General features: G+C 34.0%; 1 protein-coding gene across 1 annotated transcript in view; it reads right to left on the reverse strand.

Moving 5' to 3' along the window:
* The window catches only part of LOC143253386 (uncharacterized), an 87,975-nt gene extending 65,717 nt beyond the window's left edge, over positions 1-22,258 (reverse strand). The window contains exon 1 of the mRNA XM_076507179.1: positions 20,453-22,258. The gene's annotated coding sequence lies outside the window, so the exon portion shown is untranslated. The remainder of the gene's footprint in view (positions 1-20,452) is intronic.
* Between the last annotated feature and the right edge of the window lie 1,879 nt (positions 22,259-24,137).

Here is a 24,137-nt window from a genome sequence, read left to right on the forward strand (position 1 = left end):
TTCTTATGATACAGTGGTGATGTTAGGAAGATAACTTGTATGTTCTTATGATACAGTGGTGATGTTAGGAAGATAACTTGTATGTTCTTATGATACAGTGGTGATGTTAGGAAGATAACTTGTATGTTCTTATGATACAGTGGTGATGTTAGGAAGATAACTTGTATGTTCTTATGATACAGTGGTGATGTTAGGAAGATAACTTGTATGTTCTTATGATACAGTGGTGATGTTAGGAAGATAACCTGTATGTTCTTATGATACAGTGGTGATGTTAGGAAGATAACTTGTATGTTCTTATGATACAGTGGTGATGTTAGGAAGATAACCTGTATGTTCTTATGATACAGTGGTGATGTTAGGAAGATAACTTGTATGTTCTTATGATACAGTGGTGATGTTAGGAAGATAACTTGTATGTTCTTATGATACAGTGGTGATGTTAGGAAGATAACTTGTATGTTCTTATGATACAGTGGTGATGTTAGGAAGATAACTTGTATGTTCTTATGATACAGTGGTGATGTTAGGAAGATAACTTGTATGTTCTTATGATACAGTGGTGATGTTAGGAAGATAACTTGTATGTTCTTATGATACAGTGGTGATGTTAGGAAGATAACTTGTATGTTCTTATGATACAGTGGTGATGTTAGGAAGATAACTTGTATGTTCTTATGATACAGTGGTGATGTTAGGAAGATAACTTGTATGTTCTTATGATACAGTGGTGATGTTAGGAAGATAACTTGTATGTTCTTATGATACAGTGGTGATGTTAGGAAGATAACTTGTATGTTCTTATGATACAGTGGTGATGTTAGGAAGATAACTTGTATGTTCTTATGATACAGTGGTGATGTTAGGAAGATAACTTGTATGTTCTTATGATACAGTGGTGATGTTAGGAAGATAACCTGTATGTTCTTATGATACAGTGGTGATGTTAGGAAGATAACTTGTATGTTCTTATGATACAGTGGTGATGTTAGGAAGATAACTTGTATGTTCTTATGATACAGTGGTGATGTTAGGAAGATAACTTGTATGTTCTTATGATACAGTGGTGATGTTAGGAAGATAACTTGTATGTTCTTATGATACAGTGGTGATGTTAGGAAGATAACTTGTATGTTCTTATGATACAGTGGTGATGTTAGGAAGATAACTTGTATGTTCTTATGATACAGTGGTGATGTTAGGAAGATAACTTGTATGTTCTTATGATACAGTGGTGATGTTAGGAAGATAACTTGTATGTTCTTATGATACAGTGGTGATGTTAGGAAGATAACCTGTATGTTCTTATGATACAGTGGTGATGTTAGGAAGATAACTTGTATGTTCTTATGATACAGTGGTGATGTTAGGAAGATAACTTGTATGTTCTTATGATACAGTGGTGATGTTAGGAAGATAACTTGTATGTTCTTATGATACAGTGGTGATGTTAGGAAGATAACTTGTATGTTCTTATGATACAGTGGTGATGTTAGGAAGATAACTTGTATGTTCTTATGATACAGTGGTGATGTTAGGAAGATAACCTGTATGTTCTTATGATACAGTGGTGATGTTAGGAAGATAACTTGTATGTTCTTATGATACAGTGGTGATGTTAGGAAGATAACTTGTATGTTCTTATGATACAGTGGTGATGTTAGAGGATAACTTATTATATGTCCTTATGATACAGTGGTGATGTTAGAAGATAACTTGTATGTTCTTATGATACAGTGGTGATGTTAGGAAGATAACCTGTATGTTCTTATGATACAGTGGTGATGTTAGGAAGATAACTTGTATGTTCTTATGATACAGTGGTGATGTTAGGAAGATAACTTGTATGTTCTTATGATACAGTGGTGATGTTAGGAAGATAACTTGTATGTTCTTATGATACAGTGGTGATGTTAGGAAGATAACTTGTATGTTCTTATGATACAGTGGTGATGTTAGGAAGATAACTTGTATGTTCTTATGATACAGTGGTGATGTTAGGAAGATAACTTGTATGTTCTTATGATACAGTGGTGATGTTAGGAAGATAACTTGTATGTTCTTATGATACAGTGGTGATGTTAGGAAGATAACTTGTATGTTCTTATGATACAGTGGTGATGTTAGGAAGATAACCTGTATGTTCTTATGATACAGTGGTGATGTTAGGAAGATAACTGATGTATGTAACTCTTATGATACAGTGGTGATGTTAGGAAGATAACTTGTATGTTCTTATGATACAGTGGTGATGTTAGGAAGATAACTTGTATGTTCTTATGATACAGTGGTGATGTTAGGAAGATAACTTGTATGTTCTTATGATACAGTGGTGATGTTAGGAAGATAACTTGTATGTTCTTATGATACAGTGGTGATGTTAGGAAGATAACTTGTATGTTCTTATGATACAGTGGTGATGTTAGGAAGATAACTTGTATGTTCTTATGATACAGTGGTGATGTTAGGAAGATAACTTGTATGTTCTTATGATACAGTGGTGATGTTAGGAAGATAACTTGTATGTTCTTATGATACAGTGGTGATGTTAGGAAGATAACTTGTATGTTCTTATGATACAGTGGTGATGTTAGGAAGATAACCTGTATGTTCTTATGATACAGTGGTGATGTTAGGAAGATAACTTGTATGTTCTTATGATACAGTGGTGATGTTAGGAAGATAACCTTGTATGTTCTTATGATACAGTGGTGATGTTAGGAAGATAACTTGTATGTTCTTATGATACAGTGGTGATGTTAGGAAGATAACCTGTATGTTCTTATGATACAGTGGTGATGTTAGGAAGATAACTTGTATGTTCTTATGATACAGTGGTGATGTTAGGAAGATAACTTGTATGTTCTTATGATACAGTGGTGATGTTAGGAAGATAACTTGTATGTTCTTATGATACAGTGGTGATGTTAGGAAGATAACTTGTATGTTCTTATGATACAGTGGTGATGTTAGGAAGATAACTTGTATGTTCTTATGATACAGTGGTGATGTTAGGAAGATAACTTGTATGTTCTTATGATACAGTGGTGATGTTAGGAAGATAACTTGTATGTTCTTATGATACAGTGGTGATGTTAGGAAGATAACCTGTATGTTCTTATGATACAGTGGTGATGTTAGGAAGATAACTTGTATGTTCTTATGATACAGTGGTGATGTTAGGAAGATAACTTGTATGTTCTTATGATACAGTGGTGATGTTAGGAAGATAACTTGTATGTTCTTATGATACAGTGGTGATGTTAGGAAGATAACTTGTATGTTCTTATGATACAGTGGTGATGTTAGGAAGATAACTTGTATGTTCTTATGATACAGTGGTGATGTTAGGAAGATAACTTGTATGTTCTTATGATACAGTGGTGATGTTAGGAAGATAACTTGTATGTTCTTATGATACAGTGGTGATGTTAGGAAGATAACTTGTATGTTCTTATGATACAGTGGTGATGTTAGGAAGATAACCTGTATGTTCTTATGATACAGTGGTGATGTTAGGAAGATAACTTGTATGTTCTTATGATACAGTGGTGATGTTAGGAAGATAACTTGTATGTTCTTATGATACAGTGGTGATGTTAGGAAGATAACTTGTATGTTCTTATGATACAGTGGTGATGTTAGGAAGATAACTTGTATGTTCTTATGATACAGTGGTGATGTTAGGAAGATAACTTGTATGTTCTTATGATACAGTGGTGATGTTAGGAAGATAACTTGTATGTTCTTATGATACAGTGGTGATGTTAGGAAGATAACCTGTATGTTCTTATGATACAGTGGTGATGTTAGGAAGATAACTTGTATGTTCTTATGATACAGTGGTGATGTTAGGAAGATAACTTGTATGTTCTTATGATACAGTGGTGATGTTAGGAAGATAACTTGTATGTTCTTATGATACAGTGGTGATGTTAGGAAGATAACTTGTATGTTCTTATGATACAGTGGTGATGTTAGGAAGATAACTTGTATGTTCTTATGATACAGTGGTGATGTTAGGAAGATAACTTGTATGTTCTTATGATACAGTGGTGATGTTAGGAAGATAACTTGTATGTTCTTATGATACAGTGGTGATGTTAGGAAGATAACTTGTATGTTCTTATGATACAGTGGTGATGTTAGGAAGATAACTTGTATGTTCTTATGATACAGTGGTGATGTTAGGAAGATAACTTGTATGTTCTTATGATACAGTGGTGATGTTAGGAAGATAACTTGTATGTTCTTATGATACAGTGGTGATGTTAGGAAGATAACTTGTATGTTCTTATGATACAGTGGTGATGTTAGGAAGATAACTTGTATGTTCTTATGATACAGTGGTGATGTTAGGAAGATAACTTGTATGTTCTTATGATACAGTGGTGATGTTAGGAAGATAACTTGTATGTTCTTATGATACAGTGGTGATGTTAGGAAGATAACTTGTATGTTCTTATGATACAGTGGTGATGTTAGGAAGATAACTTGTATGTTCTTATGATACAGTGGTGATGTTAGGAAGATAACTTGTATGTTCTTATGATACAGTGGTGATGTTAGGAAGATAACTTGTATGTTCTTATGATACAGTGGTGATGTTAGGAAGATAACTTGTATGTTCTTATGATACAGTGGTGATGTTAGGAAGATAACTTGTATGTTCTTATGATACAGTGGTGATGTTAGGAAGATAACTTGTATGTTCTTATGATACAGTGGTGATGTTAGGAAGATAACCTGTATGTTCTTATGATACAGTGGTGATGTTAGGAAGATAACTTGTATGTTCTTATGATACAGTGGTGATGTTAGGAAGATAACTATGATGTATGTTCTTATGATACAGTGGTGATGTTAGGAAGATAACTTGTATGTTCTTATGATACAGTGGTGATGTTAGGAAGATAACTTGTATGTTCTTATGATACAGTGGTGATGTTAGGAAGATAACTTGTATGTTCTTATGATACAGTGGTGATGTTAGGAAGATAACTTGTATGTTCTTATGATACAGTGGTGATGTTAGGAAGATAACTTGTATGTTCTTATGATACAGTGGTGATGTTAGGAAGATAACTTGTATGTTCTTATGATACAGTGGTGATGTTAGGAAGATAACTTGTATGTTCTTATGATACAGTGGTGATGTTAGGAAGATAACTTGTATGTTCTTATGATACAGTGGTGATGTTAGGAAGATAACCTGTATGTTCTTATGATACAGTGGTGATGTTAGGAAGATAACTTGTATGTTCTTATGATACAGTGGTGATGTTAGGAAGATAACTTGTATGTTCTTATGATACAGTGGTGATGTTAGGAAGATAACTTGTATGTTCTTATGATACAGTGGTGATGTTAGGAAGATAACTTGTATGTTCTTATGATACAGTGGTGATGTTAGGAAGATAACTTGTATGTTCTTATGATACAGTGGTGATGTTAGGAAGATAACTTGTATGTTCTTATGATACAGTGGTGATGTTAGGAAGATAACTTGTATGTTCTTATGATACAGTGGTGATGTTAGGAAGATAACTTGTATGTTCTTATGATACAGTGGTGATGTTAGGAAGATAACTTGTATGTTCTTATGATACAGTGGTGATGTTAGGAAGATAACTTGTATGTTCTTATGATACAGTGGTGATGTTAGGAAGATAACCTGTATGTTCTTATGATACAGTGGTGATGTTAGGAAGATAACTTGTATGTTCTTATGATACAGTGGTGATGTTAGGAAGATAACTTATTATATGTTCTTATGATACAGTGGTGATGTTAGGAAGATAACTTGTATGTTCTTATGATACAGTGGTGATGTTAGGAAGATAACTTGTATGTTCTTATGATACAGTGGTGATGTTAGGAAGATAACTTGTATGTTCTTATGATACAGTGGTGATGTTAGGAAGATAACTTGTATGTTCTTATGATACAGTGGTGATGTTAGGAAGATAACTTGTATGTTCTTATGATACAGTGGTGATGTTAGGAAGATAACTTGTATGTTCTTATGATACAGTGGTGATGTTAGGAAGATAACTTGTATGTTCTTATGATACAGTGGTGATGTTAGGAAGATAACTTGTATGTTCTTATGATACAGTGGTGATGTTAGGAAGATAACTTGTATGTTCTTATGATACAGTGGTGATGTTAGGAAGATAACTTGTATGTTCTTATGATACAGTGGTGATGTTAGGAAGATAACTTGTATGTTCTTATGATACAGTGGTGATGTTAGGAAGATAACTTGTATGTTCTTATGATACAGTGGTGATGTTAGGAAGATAACTTATGTATGATACAGTGGTGATGTTAGGAAGATAACTTGTTATGATACAGTGGTGATGTTAGGAAGATAACTTGTATGTTCTTATGATACAGTGGTGATGTTAGGAAGATAACCTGTATGTTCTTATGATACAGTGGTGATGTTAGGAAGATAACTTGTATGTTCTTATGATACAGTGGTGATGTTAGGAAGATAACCTGTATGTTCTTATGATACAGTGGTGATGTTAGGAAGATAACTTGTATGTTCTTATGATACAGTGGTGATGTTAGGAAGATAACTTGTATGTTCTTATGATACAGTGGTGATGTTAGGAAGATAACTTGTATGTTCTTATGATACAGTGGTGATGTTAGGAAGATAACTTGTATGTTCTTATGATACAGTGGTGATGTTAGGAAGATAACTTGTATGTTCTTATGATACAGTGGTGATGTTAGGAAGATAACTTGTATGTTCTTATGATACAGTGGTGATGTTAGGAAGATAACTTGTATGTTCTTATGATACAGTGGTGATGTTAGGAAGATAACTTGTATGTTCTTATGATACAGTGGTGATGTTAGGAAGATAACTTGTATGTTCTTATGATACAGTGGTGATGTTAGGAAGATAACTTGTATGTTCTTATGATACAGTGGTGATGTTAGGAAGATAACTTGTATGTTCTTATGATACAGTGGTGATGTTAGGAAGATAACTTGTATGTTCTTATGATACAGTGGTGATGTTAGGAAGATAACTTGTATGTTCTTATGATACAGTGGTGATGTTAGGAAGATAACTTGTATGTTCTTATGATACAGTGGTGATGTTAGGAAGATAACTTGTATGTTCTTATGATACAGTGGTGATGTTAGGAAGATAACTTGTATGTTCTTATGATACAGTGGTGATGTTAGGAAGATAACCTGTATGTTCTTATGATACAGTGGTGATGTTAGAAGATAACTTGTTATATGTTCTTATGATACAGTGGTGATGTTAGGAAGATAACTTGTATGTTCTTATGATACAGTGGTGATGTTAGGAAGATAACTTGTATGTTCTTATGATACAGTGGTGATGTTAGGAAGATAACTTGTATGTCCTTATGATACAGTGGTGATGTTAGGAAGATAACTTGTATGTTCTTATGATACAGTGGTGATGTTAGGAAGATAACTTGTATGTTCTTATGATACAGTGGTGATGTTAGGAAGATAACTTGTATGTTCTTATGATACAGTGGTGATGTTAGGAAGATAACTTGTATGTTCTTATGATACAGTGGTGATGTTAGGAAGATAACTTGTATGTTCTTATGATACAGTGGTGATGTTAGGAAGATAACTTGTATGTTCTTATGATACAGTGGTGATGTTAGGAAGATAACTTGTATGTTCTTATGATACAGTGGTGATGTTAGGAAGATAACTTGTATGTTCTTATGATACAGTGGTGATGTTAGGAAGATAACTTGTATGTTCTTATGATACAGTGGTGATGTTAGGAAGATAACTTGTATGTTCTTATGATACAGTGGTGATGTTAGGAAGATAACTTGTATGTTCTTATGATACAGTGGTGATGTTAGGAAGATAACTTGTATGTTCTTATGATACAGTGGTGATGTTAGGAAGATAACTTGTATGTTCTTATGATACAGTGGTGATGTTAGGAAGATAACTTGTATGTTCTTATGATACAGTGGTGATGTTAGGAAGATAACTTGTATGTTCTTATGATACAGTGGTGATGTTAGGAAGATAACTTGTATGTTCTTATGATACAGTGGTGATGTTAGGAAGATAACTTGTATGTTCTTATGATACAGTGGTGATGTTAGGAAGATAACTTGTATGTTCTTATGATACAGTGGTGATGTTAGGAAGATAACCTGTATGTTCTTATGATACAGTGGTGATGTTAGGAAGATAACTTGTATGTTCTTATGATACAGTGGTGATGTTAGGAAGATAACTTGTATGTTCTTATGATACAGTGGTGATGTTAGGAAGATAACTTGTATGTTCTTATGATACAGTGGTGATGTTAGGAAGATAACTTGTATGTTCTTATGATACAGTGGTGATGTTAGGAAGATAACTTGTATGTTCTTATGATACAGTGGTGATGTTAGGAAGATAACTTGTATGTTCTTATGATACAGTGGTGATGTTAGGAAGATAACTTGTATGTTCTTATGATACAGTGGTGATGTTAGGAAGATAACTTGTATGTTCTTATGATACAGTGGTGATGTTAGGAAGATAACTTGTATGTTCTTATGATACAGTGGTGATGTTAGGAAGATAACTTGTATGTTCTTATGATACAGTGGTGATGTTAGGAAGATAACTTGTATGTTCTTATGATACAGTGGTGATGTTAGGAAGATAACTTGTATGTTCTTATGATACAGTGGTGATGTTAGGAAGATAACTTGTATGTTCTTATGATACAGTGGTGATGTTAGGAAGATAACTTGTATGTTCTTATGATACAGTGGTGATGTTAGGAAGATAACTTGTATGTTCTTATGATACAGTGGTGATGTTAGGAAGATAACTTGTATGTTCTTATGATACAGTGGTGATGTTAGGAAGATAACTTGTATGTTCTTATGATACAGTGGTGATGTTAGGAAGATAACTTGTATGTTCTTATGATACAGTGGTGATGTTAGGAAGATAACTTGTATGTTCTTATGATACAGTGGTGATGTTAGGAAGATAACTTGTATGTTCTTATGATACAGTGGTGATGTTAGGAAGATAACTTGTATGTTCTTATGATACAGTGGTGATGTTAGGAAGATAACCTGTATGTTCTTATGATACAGTGGTGATGTTAGGAAGATAACTTGTATGTTCTTATGATACAGTGGTGATGTTAGGAAGATAACCTGTATGTTCTTATGATACAGTGGTGATGTTAGGAAGATAACTTGTATGTTCTTATGATACAGTGGTGATGTTAGGAAGATAACTTGTATGTTCTTATGATACAGTGGTGATGTTAGGAAGATAACTTGTATGTTCTTATGATACAGTGGTGATGTTAGGAAGATAACTTGTATGTTCTTATGATACAGTGGTGATGTTAGGAAGATAACTTGTATGTTCTTATGATACAGTGGTGATGTTAGGAAGATAACTTGTATGTTCTTATGATACAGTGGTGATGTTAGGAAGATAACCTGTATGTTCTTATGATACAGTGGTGATGTTAGGAAGATAACTTGTATGTTCTTATGATACAGTGGTGATGTTAGGAAGATAACTTGTATGTTCTTATGATACAGTGGTGATGTTAGGAAGATAACTTGTATGTTCTTATGATACAGTGGTGATGTTAGGAAGATAACTTGTATGTTCTTATGATACAGTGGTGATGTTAGGAAGATAACCTGTATGTTCTTATGATACAGTGGTGATGTTAGGAAGATAACTTGTATGTTCTTATGATACAGTGGTGATGTTAGGAAGATAACTTGTATGTTCTTATGATACAGTGGTGATGTTAGGAAGATAACTTGTATGTTCTTATGATACAGTGGTGATGTTAGGAAGATAACTTGTATGTTCTTATGATACAGTGGTGATGTTAGGAAGATAACTTGTATGTTCTTATGATACAGTGGTGATGTTAGGAAGATAACTTGTATGTTCTTATGATACAGTGGTGATGTTAGGAAGATAACCTGTATGTTCTTATGATACAGTGGTGATGTTAGGAAGATAACTTGTATGTTCTTATGATACAGTGGTGATGTTAGGAAGATTAGATACAGTGGTGATGTTAGAAGATAACTTGTATGTTCTTATGATACAGTGGTGATGTTAGGAAGATAACTTGTATGTTCTTATGATACAGTGGTGATGTTAGGAAGATAACTTGTATGTTCTTATGATACAGTGGTGATGTTAGGAAGATAACTTGTATGTTCTTATGATACAGTGGTGATGTTAGGAAGATAACTTGTATGTTCTTATGATACAGTGGTGATGTTAGGAAGATAACTTGTATGTTCTTATGATACAGTGGTGATGTTAGGAAGATAACTTGTATGTTCTTATGATACAGTGGTGATGTTAGGAAGATAACTTGTATGTTCTTATGATACAGTGGTGATGTTAGGAAGATAACCTTGTATGTTCTTATGATACAGTGGTGATGTTAGGAAGATAACTTGTATGTTCTTATGATACAGTGGTGATGTTAGGAAGATAACTTGTATGTTCTTATGATACAGTGGTGATGTTAGGAAGATAACTTGTATGTTCTTATGATACAGTGGTGATGTTAGGAAGATAACTTGTATGTTCTTATGATACAGTGGTGATGTTAGGAAGATAACCTGTATGTTCTTATGATACAGTGGTGATGTTAGGAAGATAACTTGTATGTTCTTATGATACAGTGGTGATGTTAGGAAGATAACTTGTATGTTCTTATGATACAGTGGTGATGTTAGGAAGATAACTTGTATGTTCTTATGATACAGTGGTGATGTTAGGAAGATAACTTATATGTTCTTATGATACAGTGGTGATGTTAGGAAGATAACTTGTATGTTCTTATGATACAGTGGTGATGTTAGGAAGATAACTTGTATGTTCTTATGATACAGTGGTGATGTTAGGAAGATAACTTGTATGTTCTTATGATACAGTGGTGATGTTAGGAAGATAACCTGTATGTTCTTATGATACAGTGGTGATGTTAGGAAGATAACTTGTATGTTCTTATGATACAGTGGTGATGTTAGGAAGATAACTTGTATGTTCTTATGATACAGTGGTGATGTTAGAAGATAACTTGTATGTTCTTATGATACAGTGGTGATGTTAGGAAGATAACTTGTATGTTCTTATGATACAGTGGTGATGTTAGGATACAGTGGTGATGTTAGGAAGATAACTTGTATGTTCTTATGATACAGTGGTGATGTTAGGAAGATAACTTGTATGTTCTTATGATACAGTGGTGATGTTAGGAAGATAACTTGTATGTTCTTATGATACAGTGGTGATGTTAGGAAGATAACCTGTATGTTCTTATGATACAGTGGTGATGTTAGGAAGATAACTTGTATGTTCTTATGATACAGTGGTGATGTTAGGAAGATAACTTGTATGTTCTTATGATACAGTGGTGATGTTAGGAAGATAACTTGTATGTTCTTATGATACAGTGGTGATGTTAGGAAGATAACTTGTATGTTCTTATGATACAGTGGTGATGTTAGGAAGATAACTTGTATGTTCTTATGATACAGTGGTGATGTTAGGAAGATAACTTGTATGTTCTTATGATACAGTGGTGATGTTAGGAAGATAACTTGTATGTTCTTATGATACAGTGGTGATGTTAGGAAGATAACTTGTATGTTCTTATGATACAGTGGTGATGTTAGGAAGATAACTTGTATGTTCTTATGATACAGTGGTGATGTTAGGAAGATAACTTGTATGTTCTTATGATACAGTGGTGATGTTAGGAAGATAACTTGTATGTTCTTATGATACAGTGGTGATGTTAGGAAGATAACTTGTATGTTCTTATGATACAGTGGTGATGTTAGGAAGATAACTTGTATGTTCTTATGATACAGTGGTGATGTTAGGAAGATAACTTGTATGTTCTTATGATACAGTGGTGATGTTAGGAAGATAACCTGTATGTTCTTATGATACAGTGGTGATGTTAGGAAGATAACTTGTATGTTCTTATGATACAGTGGTGATGTTAGGAAGATAACTTGTATGTTCTTATGATACAGTGGTGATGTTAGGAAGATAACTTGTATGTTCTTATGATACAGTGGTGATGTTAGGAAGATAACTTGTATGTTCTTATGATACAGTGGTGATGTTAGGAAGATAACTTGTATGTTCTTATGATACAGTGGTGATGTTAGGAAGATAACCTGTATGTTCTTATGATACAGTGGTGATGTTAGGAAGATAACTTGTATGTTCTTATGATACAGTGGTGATGTTAGGAAGATAACCTGTATGTTCTTATGATACAGTGGTGATGTTAGGAAGATAACTTGTATGTTCTTATGATACAGTGGTGATGTTAGGAAGATAACTTGTATGTTCTTATGATACAGTGGTGATGTTAGGAAGATAACTTGTATGTTCTTATGATACAGTGGTGATGTTAGGAAGATAACTTGTATGTTCTTATGATACAGTGGTGATGTTAGGAAGATAACTTGTATGTTCTTATGATACAGTGGTGATGTTAGGAAGATAACTTGTATGTTCTTATGATACAGTGGTGATGTTAGGAAGATAACTTGTATGTTCTTATGATACAGTGGTGATGTTAGGAAGATAACTTGTATGTTCTTATGATACAGTGGTGATGTTAGGAAGATAACTTGTATGTTCTTATGATACAGTGGTGATGTTAGGAAGATAACCTGTATGTTCTTATGATACAGTGGTGATGTTAGGAAGATAACTTGTATGTTCTTATGATACAGTGGTGATGTTAGGAAGATAACTTGTATGTTCTTATGATACAGTGGTGATGTTAGGAAGATAACTTGTATGTTCTTATGATACAGTGGTGATGTTAGGAAGATAACTTGTATGTTCTTATGATACAGTGGTGATGTTAGGAAGATAACTTGTATGTTCTTATGATACAGTGGTGATGTTAGGAAGATAACTTGTATGTTCTTATGATACAGTGGTGATGTTAGGAAGATAACTTGTATGTTCTTATGATACAGTGGTGATGTTAGGAAGATAACTTGTATGTTCTTATGATACAGTGGTGATGTTAGGAAGATAACTTGTATGTTCTTATGATACAGTGGTGATGTTAGGAAGATAACCTGTATGTTCTTATGATACAGTGGTGATGTTAGGAAGATAACTTGTATGTTCTTATGATACAGTGGTGATGTTAGGAAGATAACTTGTATGTTCTTATGATACAGTGGTGATGTTAGGAAGATAACTGGTGTATGTTCTTATGATACAGTGGTGATGTTAGGAAGATAACTTGTATGTTCTTATGATACAGTGGTGATGTTAGGAAGATAACTTGTATGTTCTTATGATACAGTGGTGATGTTAGGAAGATAACTTGTATGTTCTTATGATACAGTGGTGATGTTAGGAAGATAACTTATATGTCCTTATGATACAGTGGTGATGTTAGAAGATAACCTGTATGTTCTTATGATACAGTGGTGATGTTAGAAGATAACTTGTATGTTCTTATGATACAGTGGTGATGTTAGGAAGATAACTTGTATGTTCTTATGATACAGTGGTGATGTTAGGAAGATAACTTGTATGTTCTTATGATACAGTGGTGATGTTAGGAAGATAACTTGTATGTTCTTATGATACAGTGGTGATGTTAGGAAGATAACTTGTATGTTCTTATGATACAGTGGTGATGTTAGGAAGATAACTTGTATGTTCTTATGATACAGTGGTGATGTTAGGAAGATAACTTGTATGTTCTTATGATACAGTGGTGATGTTAGGAAGATAACTTGTATGTTCTTATGATACAGTGGTGATGTTAGGAAGATAACCTGTATGTTCTTATGATACAGTGGTGATGTTAGGAAGATAACTTGTATGTTCTTATGATACAGTGGTGATGTTAGGAAGATAACTTGTATGTTCTTATGATACAGTGGTGATGTTAGGAAGATAACTTGTATGTTCTTATGATACAGTGGTGATGTTAGGAAGATAACTTGTATGTTCTTATGATACAGTGGTGATGTTAGGAAGATAACTTGTATGTTCTTATGATACAGTGGTGATGTTAGGAAGATAACTTGTATGTTCTTATGATACAGTGGTGATGTTAGGAAGATAACTTGTATGTTCTTATGATACAGTGGTGATGTTAGGAAGATAACTTGTATGTTCTTATGATACAGTGGTGATGTTAGGAAGATAACTTGTATGTTCTTATGATACAGTGGTGATGTTAGGAAGATAACTTATGTTCTTATGATACAGTGGTGATGTTAGGAAGATAACTTGTATGTTCTTATGATACAGTGGTGATGTTAGGATAACCTGTTTGTTCTATGATACAGTGGTGATGTTGGGAAGATAACTTGTTCTTATGATACAGTGGTGATGTTAGGAAGATAACTTGTATGTTCTTATGATACAGTGGTGATGTTAGGAAGATAACTTGTATGTTCTTATGATACAGTGGTGATGTTAGGAAGATAACTTGTATGTTCTTATGATACAGTGGTGATGTTAGGAAGATAACTTGTATGTTCTTATGATACAGTGGTGATGTTACGAAGGTAACGTCTTTGTTATTATGATACAATGGTTATATTATGAAGATAACTGGAAGCCCTTATAATACAATAGTGGTGTTATGAAGATACCTCGTATGTGCTTATGGTACAGTAGTAACATTATTAAGCTCACACGCCCTTAGATTACACATTAAAGAATTATAGATTTGTTCTATATTAGTCATTCAAGTAGTATACACTTATATTACATACATAAAAGTGGTGTAAGTTTACTCTGCATATATTAAAATAGTGTAGATTTATTCTACAAATTAATCATAATTCATGACTTATGTAAACTGAAAACGTTTTCTATGATTACATTAATGTTATATGTTAAAATGTTTAACAGTCATGTTGTCACTCATCATATATTTATACCCTTTAGGCAGGGTACGTTAATCCTCATCACTTATTACCAAGAAGACAAACCCTAATAGTGAAAAGTACGCTAATGATATATAGTTCCGTAACCGTACTGTTATATTGTATAAGTACATAACATTGAGAGGTGAGCTGAGAAAGAAATGGCTGCCTAATTCTATCTATTGCTCAATAATGTTGAGTTATAGCCTTATATAAACACCTAGTTGTCGTTATTAAGTGCTTTAAAGCTTTTAAAAGTCCCAGTATTATATAAAATATTATATATATTACTAAAGTGGAGAGCTGAGAACTAGTTGAAAAACCCAGACTAGTCAAAACGCAAATGAAATTTTTACAAAAGCTTGAGTACGACGTAAAAGCATTTTAAAAGTACTTGGGTATGTCTATCACTAAGTACCGTATATAGGGTGTGTGTGTGTTTTCTTATAGCAAAGCCACATCGGGCTATCTGCTGAGTCCATTGAGGGGAATCGAACCCCTGATATTAGCGTAATAAATCTGTAGACTTACCGTTATACCAGCGGGGGACCCGTATATAGGGATGGACCGAGAAAATAATGGCCGTTGCATTCAATCTGTTACTCTATAGTGTTTACAAATAACTCCCAAAGTTGAGTTATGTTCTTATTTAAGCACCTAATTGACGTTTTTTTTTGAGTGTTACACAGCTTTTATAACAGTAATGTTATTACCTTCTTCTACCACATGTATCTTTGTGGGGAAACAATTAAAAGGAAAATTGTTACTGAGCAGTGAGTTCAGTTTGTAAGCATTTTTTTTTCATGTTTAAAAGATAACAGTTCCATTTCCTGTCGCTAGATGGCACACAAACTGTTCTTATATAACGACCTTTTGTGACCTTTCATTGCACAAACATGACACCTACCAAAACAGTTTCAGCAAAAATAAAGAAAAAAGAATAATCTAAATTAATATTGAATATATCAAGGCCATTCCCTTTTTATGTAACTGTCGAATCTGTGTATATATCATTTATGCCTAAGTTTAAAAACGACAGTTTCCAATTTTCAAACAATACATTGTATAGTGGTCTATGTTTCTTCAAATATTCAGTAGGACTGAACCTTGCGGCTACGTGTACATGTGTGGTATCATAATTCATTGCCTGGGATGTGTATGATGTCCTCCCTCTTAAGTGACATGACTCTAGCATGGGGTGGAGTAAGTTGTATGCACATGTGATGAATTGGAATAAAGTGGGAAGGTGTGGGTTTTTTAATATCCCCTTAACATCACTCTAGCACTTAGAAATACTTGTGCAGTCCTGGAAGAAACATTCCAGCTTCATCATCCCAAGTGTATTTGTTTGTATGATTATAATTAAGTACAAAGCTGCACAATGGGCTGGCTGTGTCCTACCCACCACGGCTATCTAAGCCTGGTTTCTATTGTTATAAGTCTGTAGACAAACAGGTGTGTGATTGGGATCCTCCGATGTAATAAAAATGAGAGAAATTGACAAAACTGGTGTAATGTTAACATATAAATATTACCATTGAATTATGCAAATAAAAAATGTTTACTTATAAACTTACTTCAATACTTGTTTTTTTAAGAGGAGAAACAAATAATAAAAATGTGCAAACATTAAGTATGATTGGCTGTACTAAAAAGTACAGAAATGAGGTATTTAGGATCACCCAAAATCATTACATAAATAGCCAAATATTTACACAAATAACGTTTATCTACAAATATATCTTGAATTTCTGTCAGTTGCATAAATTCAATTTTGAATAAAGTCTTTTAAATTAAATAATTTTACACAGTCTCAATAATTATAAACTTGTTTGTTTGTTTTTGAATTTCGCACAAAGCTACTCGAGGGCTATCTGTGCTAGCTGTCCCTAATTTAGTAGAGGGAAGGCAGCTAGTCATCACCACCCACCGCCAACTCTTGGGCTACTCTTTTACCAATGAATAGTGGGATGGACCGTTGGTCACATTATAACGCCCCCACAATTGAAAGGGCGAGCATGTTTGGCGCGATGGAGATGCGAACCCGCGACCCTCAGATCAGGAGTCGCACGCCTTAACACGCTTGGCCATGCCGGGCCTTTGTAAAACTGACTCAATACTTACTATCTACTTAAATATGAGGAATTTTATGGTTTTTGTTTATTAATCCCTGCTTTGTTTCCGCACTTTTTGGCATTGTAATCTTTACATCATAAGTTAATATCTGCTGTTTTTATTACTTGTGTGTGTATTCATGTATGTGTCTGTATTAATTTGCTAAAATGGTTAATAAGGAATTCAAAGCTGAAGAACTGTGGATTTTAGAAAATTTGGAACACATGAAGATGTCAAAAGTACCCTCTCTACATTTTTTCCTCCAAACCCCAAGAATTTTATAGAAGTGGCATTCAGAAGCTTGTGAATCTCTGGCAAGAAGTAATTAATAATAATGGAACATACATTATTGATTAACTGAAACTAAAAGTGTTTCAAATCCTTTCTCTTTTTCTGAACCCAAAATGGGACATTACTTAAGGGATGACCTGATAAATAGGGAAAATGCTTAGACTCTTCGTTCCCAACGAAACTGCTTTTATCTGTAGCTACTAAAGCCCTATACACATATAGGAGTAACTTTTCACAGGGGTGTATTTCTTCCGCATTTTAAAGAATATAAAATATTTCTTAGTGGCATACACACTATCATCAAACCTTTGGATGTTGCAATGAAAAGTTTGAAGTAAGTTTTGTCACTTCAGCAGTAACTTTAAAGGCGTATAATGCTAAATACAGGGTTTCGATACCCGCTGTGGGCACAGCACGGATAGCCCATTGTATAACTTTGTACTTAACATTATATTCGTGAAACAGCTGGCATGGGTATTAAAACGTTAATTAAAATAAAGTACAGAACGACGTTTCGACTTTCTTAGGTCATCTCCAGCTTAATAAACCTTGTTAACCTGAACATGACCTAAGAAGGTCGAAACGTTATGATGTACTTTATTTTGATTAAAGTTTTAATACCCATGTCAGCTGTCTTATGAATACATTGTTACTTCATGTGGAATTCTCGTCATCACGAAGGTTAAACTTAACAGAAAAAAAAATTCATTATCTGAAGAAAAAAAAAACTAAAAAAGCGCATGGTCCAAGATATTCTGCTTCTTCTAAAGTTGGTACTGTTTGTTATCCTTAAAATCTCTTGATATTTTGTATAAATATTTAAGATTTACTGTTTTTCGATTTACTTTTTTTTTCAATAGACTTAGAAATAAAAGCAAAGATACGTACAACAGAAAATTAATTAGGAAATGTTTGAACGCATTCTATTTTTGCGCAAAATTGTCTTCCAACAACGAAAGTTATTTTCTCCGTACAGTAAAGTAATTTAAATAATATTAACAAAATCTGTAAAAGTGTTCTTCTGATATCATAATAGTTATGACATCATTGAGATGTATCACTTAAATAGAGGTCTTGCACCGATGTCAAAAAGTTATATGATTGCAGTTCTCTCCGCCATATCGAACGCCAAGTATTTACATTAGTGTTAAGTGAGGGAAAAAAAAAAAAAAAGATAAATTTGTCTTGTAATATCATGTTGACTGAAGCTGCAGATAATTCTATCAATGTGCATGAAAAATTTATGAATCAAGAAACTGAATATCCGTAAAGATCACATTCGCGTAACTCTGGTATTGTCGTTGATTGGTTAAAGATATTTATTTGACGTCCAATATGGCGACGTTTGTTGAAGCAGGAAGTATTGTGACGTCATGCGCAAGGCTTCTGTTGTAACAGATTGTATTGAAGGTTGAGCTGTACTGAAAACGTTCAAATGATGTTCTTAATGAGCGTTTGTTTGTTTTAGTTTCATGTTTAGAAATTTCATAATATGAACTCGGTAGTCGTTGTCGTTAAATGAGGTCACACCCCTTAAAGGGGAGCGTGACTGATTGTGACGTGAGGAGAATTTAAACAACGTTATGTTAGGACTCAAATATTTGACCTCCTTATGTGAAATCACGATAAGGAAAAAGGGGTGGACAGGTTTGACGTGAGAAAACTTAAAACAATGTTCTATTAATACGCAAACGAATTTATCACCAACAGGATGGGGTGAACGTTTCAAGTCAGTGTTCGAATGTATGAAATTAAAAGTTGTTCTTAGCATATTCATTTCTATGTTTCTGAAATTCTAGTACATTTCTAGGCGTGAAATATAATGGAAATAAAACAAAACTGTAAAGAGCATTCACCGCTGCAGGGGAGTAAAAACAGTGGAGCATGTTGACGATAGATGTCTCTATTATACACGACATTAATTTATGTTTTGTTTGTTACAAAATTTCGCGCAAAGCTACGCAAAGGGTTATTTGCATATATCAGCCCTTAATTTCGGACTGACAGATTATTAGAGTGATAACAGTTGGCCCTTTTTAATTTGTTTGCTGTTATACAATTGGCTTTCTATGCTGAAATGATGTAATATCTTGAGAGCTGATATCGTAGCCTGTTGAGGTATAGAGTGAAACTGAGATAATGTGATATCTTGAGAGCTGATATCGTAGCCTGTCGAGATATAAGAGTGAAGATGAGATAATGTGATATCTTGAGGGCAAACATTGCAACAACCTGTAGAGGTATAGAGTGAAACTGAGGTAATGTAATCTCTTGAGAGCAAACATCGTGACAACCTGTAGAGGTATAGAGTGAAACTGAGGTAATGTGATATCTTGAGGGCAAACATCGTGACAACCTGTAGAGGTATAGAGTGAAACTGAATTTATGTGATATCTTGAGGGCAAACATCGTGACAACGTGTAGAGGTATAGAGTGAAACTGAAGTAATGTGATCTCTTGAGGGCAAACATCGTGACAACCTGTAGAGGTATAGAGTGAAACTGAGGTAATGTGATATCTTGAGGGCAAACATCGTTACAACCTGTAGAGGTATAGAGTGAAATTGCGATAAATAGTTGACGATGGACTAATGAATAATTGTTGAAGTGTGAAGTGAAGCTGGGATACATGACACAACTAGATGAGATTGTACAGTGATTGCTTGTTGAAGTGTGAAGTGAAGCTAGGATACATGACACAACTAGATGAGATTGTACAGCGATTGCTTGTTGAAGTGTGAAGTGAAGCTAGGATACATGACACAACTAGATGAGATTGTACAGTGATTGTTTGTTAAAGTCTTGTGTTTAGTTATGGTGATAGTTTCAAATTAAGATGAGTGAATAGAATTACTTGTAATGACATTAAGAAAGAATAGCATGAATTGTGTAGCTTCGAGTATAAAGTTATATTAACATGAGTGAAGATTCTAGTGGGAATAAAGAATGTGGTTGGATTAGTGTATCTGTTTGTCAAAGTATGATCTTATTCTGGGTTGTCATGGTGATAGTTGAAGTTGGTAAGTTGTGAAAAGAACGAAGTTAATTCACTGCGTATTTAATCATCAAGCCACTTATACTTACTTGTTGCTTCGTGTAGAGTGGTTAAGATGGAATTGCATCTTTTCTTGTCAGACTACCCTGTACAACGGTCTTGATTACTTGAAACTGTAACTTATTGTATTTCTGCGAAGGATGAGGAAAATAGTTTTAGACTTCACATCTCAACAAACTTTCCTCGCCTCCACTATACACAAACTTCATCTTTTATTACCACATTGAAACAGACAAAATACACAGAAATCTGTGGTTACGCTGTCAGGTGTCTTCACTATTGCATCGTAAAAGTGAATAGCAGAACACCAGTTTTGTTTCGAACGGTGAGTACCATGGACGTAGATATTCGACTTGTCACTTATTCTGATATAGTCCTGCCATCCTGGCACGTTTTCTTCATATAGTTCAGAAGTTTCATCTTGCATAATTCATGCCAATAAGATCTACTGATGACAGCTAAATGGATATCATCTTTGTCCTTTCCTTTAAACTTCCTGAACCGTGAACATCGAAGATAGCTCTTTTAGGTACGTTTTCTTGACCATCGTTAAAAGTACCTATCACCTCGTTGACAGCTGCAAAACATGTTTCTTGTCTCAGCCGTTCAAGAAGATTTAGGAATCGTCCAAAGTTGAACGTCATCCATCTCTCACGTACAAAAGATGTTTCATGCTGTTTTTGTTTATTTGTTTCACTAAAGTTTTCTAAATAACGCTTGTCCATTGCAGTTTATGTTTCTTTAAAAGTACAATATACTTTTGAATTGTTTTATTCATAGTTTATAGGCATGTGATTAATCACTTGATGGGTGATTACGTTTTCTTGACTAGTCTGACATTGGTAGTAAAAATCCCATGTATATTTGGATGCTATAAGAAATTCTTTCATCATTGTTTGTTGTATCAATCTCTTTTTCCCGATGATATTCGCTATGTTATAGCCTGCTATGAACTTTAGAGGTCCAATAAATTTGGCTAATTGGTTATGTGAAGGTCTTTCTCCACGAAGTGTTATGACGTAAAAGTTCATCAGTCATAGAGCTACCTATGTGAGCATTGCACTGTCGAATAGTAACGATTTTATCGTTATCTAAACATAGAGTAAATGACATTATATTAAAATAATATTAGTCACTGAAAACTTTATGTTTTACTTTGTATTAACATGAATAAGTACATCTTTATGGGAAAATTCAAATGATCTGTTAAGGTATACTGAAGTTCTAACATCCAACCAACTTGGGTCATTAACTATAAATGGTCAAAATAGTCTAAACACATAAAACATCCATAATAGCTGGATCTGTGAATCTCTGTTTTGTAATTCTCAGCTGATGAATTTACGGATATAGTTCTCGAAACTCTGATACTAGCAAGTAAATTTGTGATTATTGGTGCTGTAACTTATAGCAGCTAGACTTTTGTATCGTTCTATGATGCATATCATATACCTTATGGATATTATTTCCTTGATACAAAACAGAGGAATTTGGAGAACTCGTTTATTCAGTTTTCAGCCGAAGTATATGTACACACACACATATATCTATCGAAAATGTGATATTTAGTAGATACATTCTTGGATCTCAATTCTCTAATTTTCAGCAAATAAATTTGTATACTTTGGTACCGTAAAGAAAATGGCACAGAAACTGGGAAAGGTGACCTTTCCTAAAATAAACAACACACTAATGGTTACGTACCTTGAAACCATTAGTAACTTAATAACAGGAACAACAGTTCAGTTAGATTGAATTATCTTCACGTATCACTGTTCACTCACTTACGAATCATTTTCTTGTTCACGCAGTTTTAACACGTAGGTAATGGATGCTAATAACAGTAGAACCCATGAGCCTAACCTACTAGGACTATCTTTATTATAGGTATACTAATCTTCCCCCTGACCTGAAGATTTTCCTAGCTTGCACAAAACAATGAAACGTTGTATATACCTGCAGGAAACTCAGCCAAGAGGCTGACGTCCAAATAACAGAGGTTGATCTTGGCACATTTAACTGCCAGCCCTGTAGCAGCTTGAGTGACTTACTTGGCAAGAGTGATTCTCCATGCTTGCCAACTTCAGAAAGTGTCATACTCAGATAGTCGAAATAAAGTGTAACATTAAACGTACACCGCTTTTTGTAGCTATTAAACATAATTTCTCCCTGAGAGTTTAGATTTAGAATCATCGTGATACATTTTTATACACCCCCCCCCGACCTTGTACGCACTTTACGCTCTATATCTCTTTGAAACGTATCTTTGCTTACTTGTCTCCTGCATGTGTGTCTATTCCCATACAAAGGTTATATCGTAAACACCCCTTCCTTGTTGGTTGTTCACTCTCTTTAATTAACTTGGGTTGTAAATGTGGTTAAAGTAATTAGTCATCTTTGTGTTTGCTTTAATTAGCAGTATGAAGCCTATTTCTTTCTATACTTCAATCTTTGATAGATAGCATTTTAACTCTCACTTTCTCTGATTTTACTCGTACGTGGTTAATTTACTTTAAACTGTACTTTCTCCAGTTTTAGTCGTATATAGTTAATCAGGCCCGGCATGGGTAAGCGTGTTAAGGCATTCGACTCGTAATCCGAGGATCACGGGTTCGAATCTTGGTCGCACCAAACATGCTGGCCCTCCCACCGTGGGGGCGTTATAATGTGACGATCAATCCCACTGTTCGTTGGTAAAAGAGTAGCCCAAGCGTTGGCGGTGGGTGGTGATGACTAGCTGCCTTTCCTCTAGTCTTACACTAATAAATTAGGGACGGCTAGCGCAGATATCCCTCGAGTAGCTTTGCGCGAAATTCAAAAACAAAAAACAATATAGTTAATCTAATTTAAACTGTACTTTCTCCTATTTAGTCCTTTGTTGTTAATCTGATTTCAACTGTACTTTCTCTAATTGTAGTCGAATGTACTTAATCTAATTTAAACTGTACTTTCTCCAGTTTTACTCGTATGTGGTTAATCTAAACTAATTTCGCCAATTTTACTCGTATGTGGTTAATTTAATTTAAACTAATTTCGCCAATTTCATTTCTTTGTGGTTAATCTAATTTAAACTGTATTTTCTCCAATTTCATTTCTTTGTGGTTAATCTAAACTGTACTTTCTCCAATTTTACTCGTATGTGGTTAATCTAATTTAAACTGTATTTTCTCCAATTTTAGTCGTATGTAGTTAATCTAATTTAAACTCTACTTTTGCCAACTTTGCTTGATTGTGGTTAATCCAGTTATTTTGTTTGCTGGTATTAAGTCGACGGTTTAAAATCTCACTCGACGCTATACATTTGTGATTTCGTTTTGCGGTCTTTTTTAAGGTTATTTCCTTTCAAATGAAATGTAGAGAATTCTAAGATCTTTATTATATATCTAATCTATATCTGTGTTCGTTTTTAGTTGTATCTCACTATAAAGCCAAACCCAATCTATCTGATTGCAGATTTGACCCAATGTACCTCATCAATTATAGCGAAATGCATTTAGAAATAAATTATATGAACAAGTGTATCTCGTTATACGTTATAACCCAGTATATCCCATTATGAGTTATAACACAGTATATTTTATTATAAATTATAACCCAGTAAATTACCAGTTGCCATTATAATCCGAATTTAACTCTCATTTCTTATTTATACTGGTGTTTGATTGTTTAAGGTGTACTGTTAAATGATTGGATTTTGTTTAAGGTGTACTGTTA

The sequence above is a fragment of the Tachypleus tridentatus genome, chromosome 6 (assembly GCF_004210375.1).
Source record: "Tachypleus tridentatus isolate NWPU-2018 chromosome 6, ASM421037v1, whole genome shotgun sequence".
In the NCBI taxonomy this organism is placed as follows: Eukaryota; Metazoa; Arthropoda; class Merostomata; order Xiphosura; family Limulidae; genus Tachypleus; species Tachypleus tridentatus.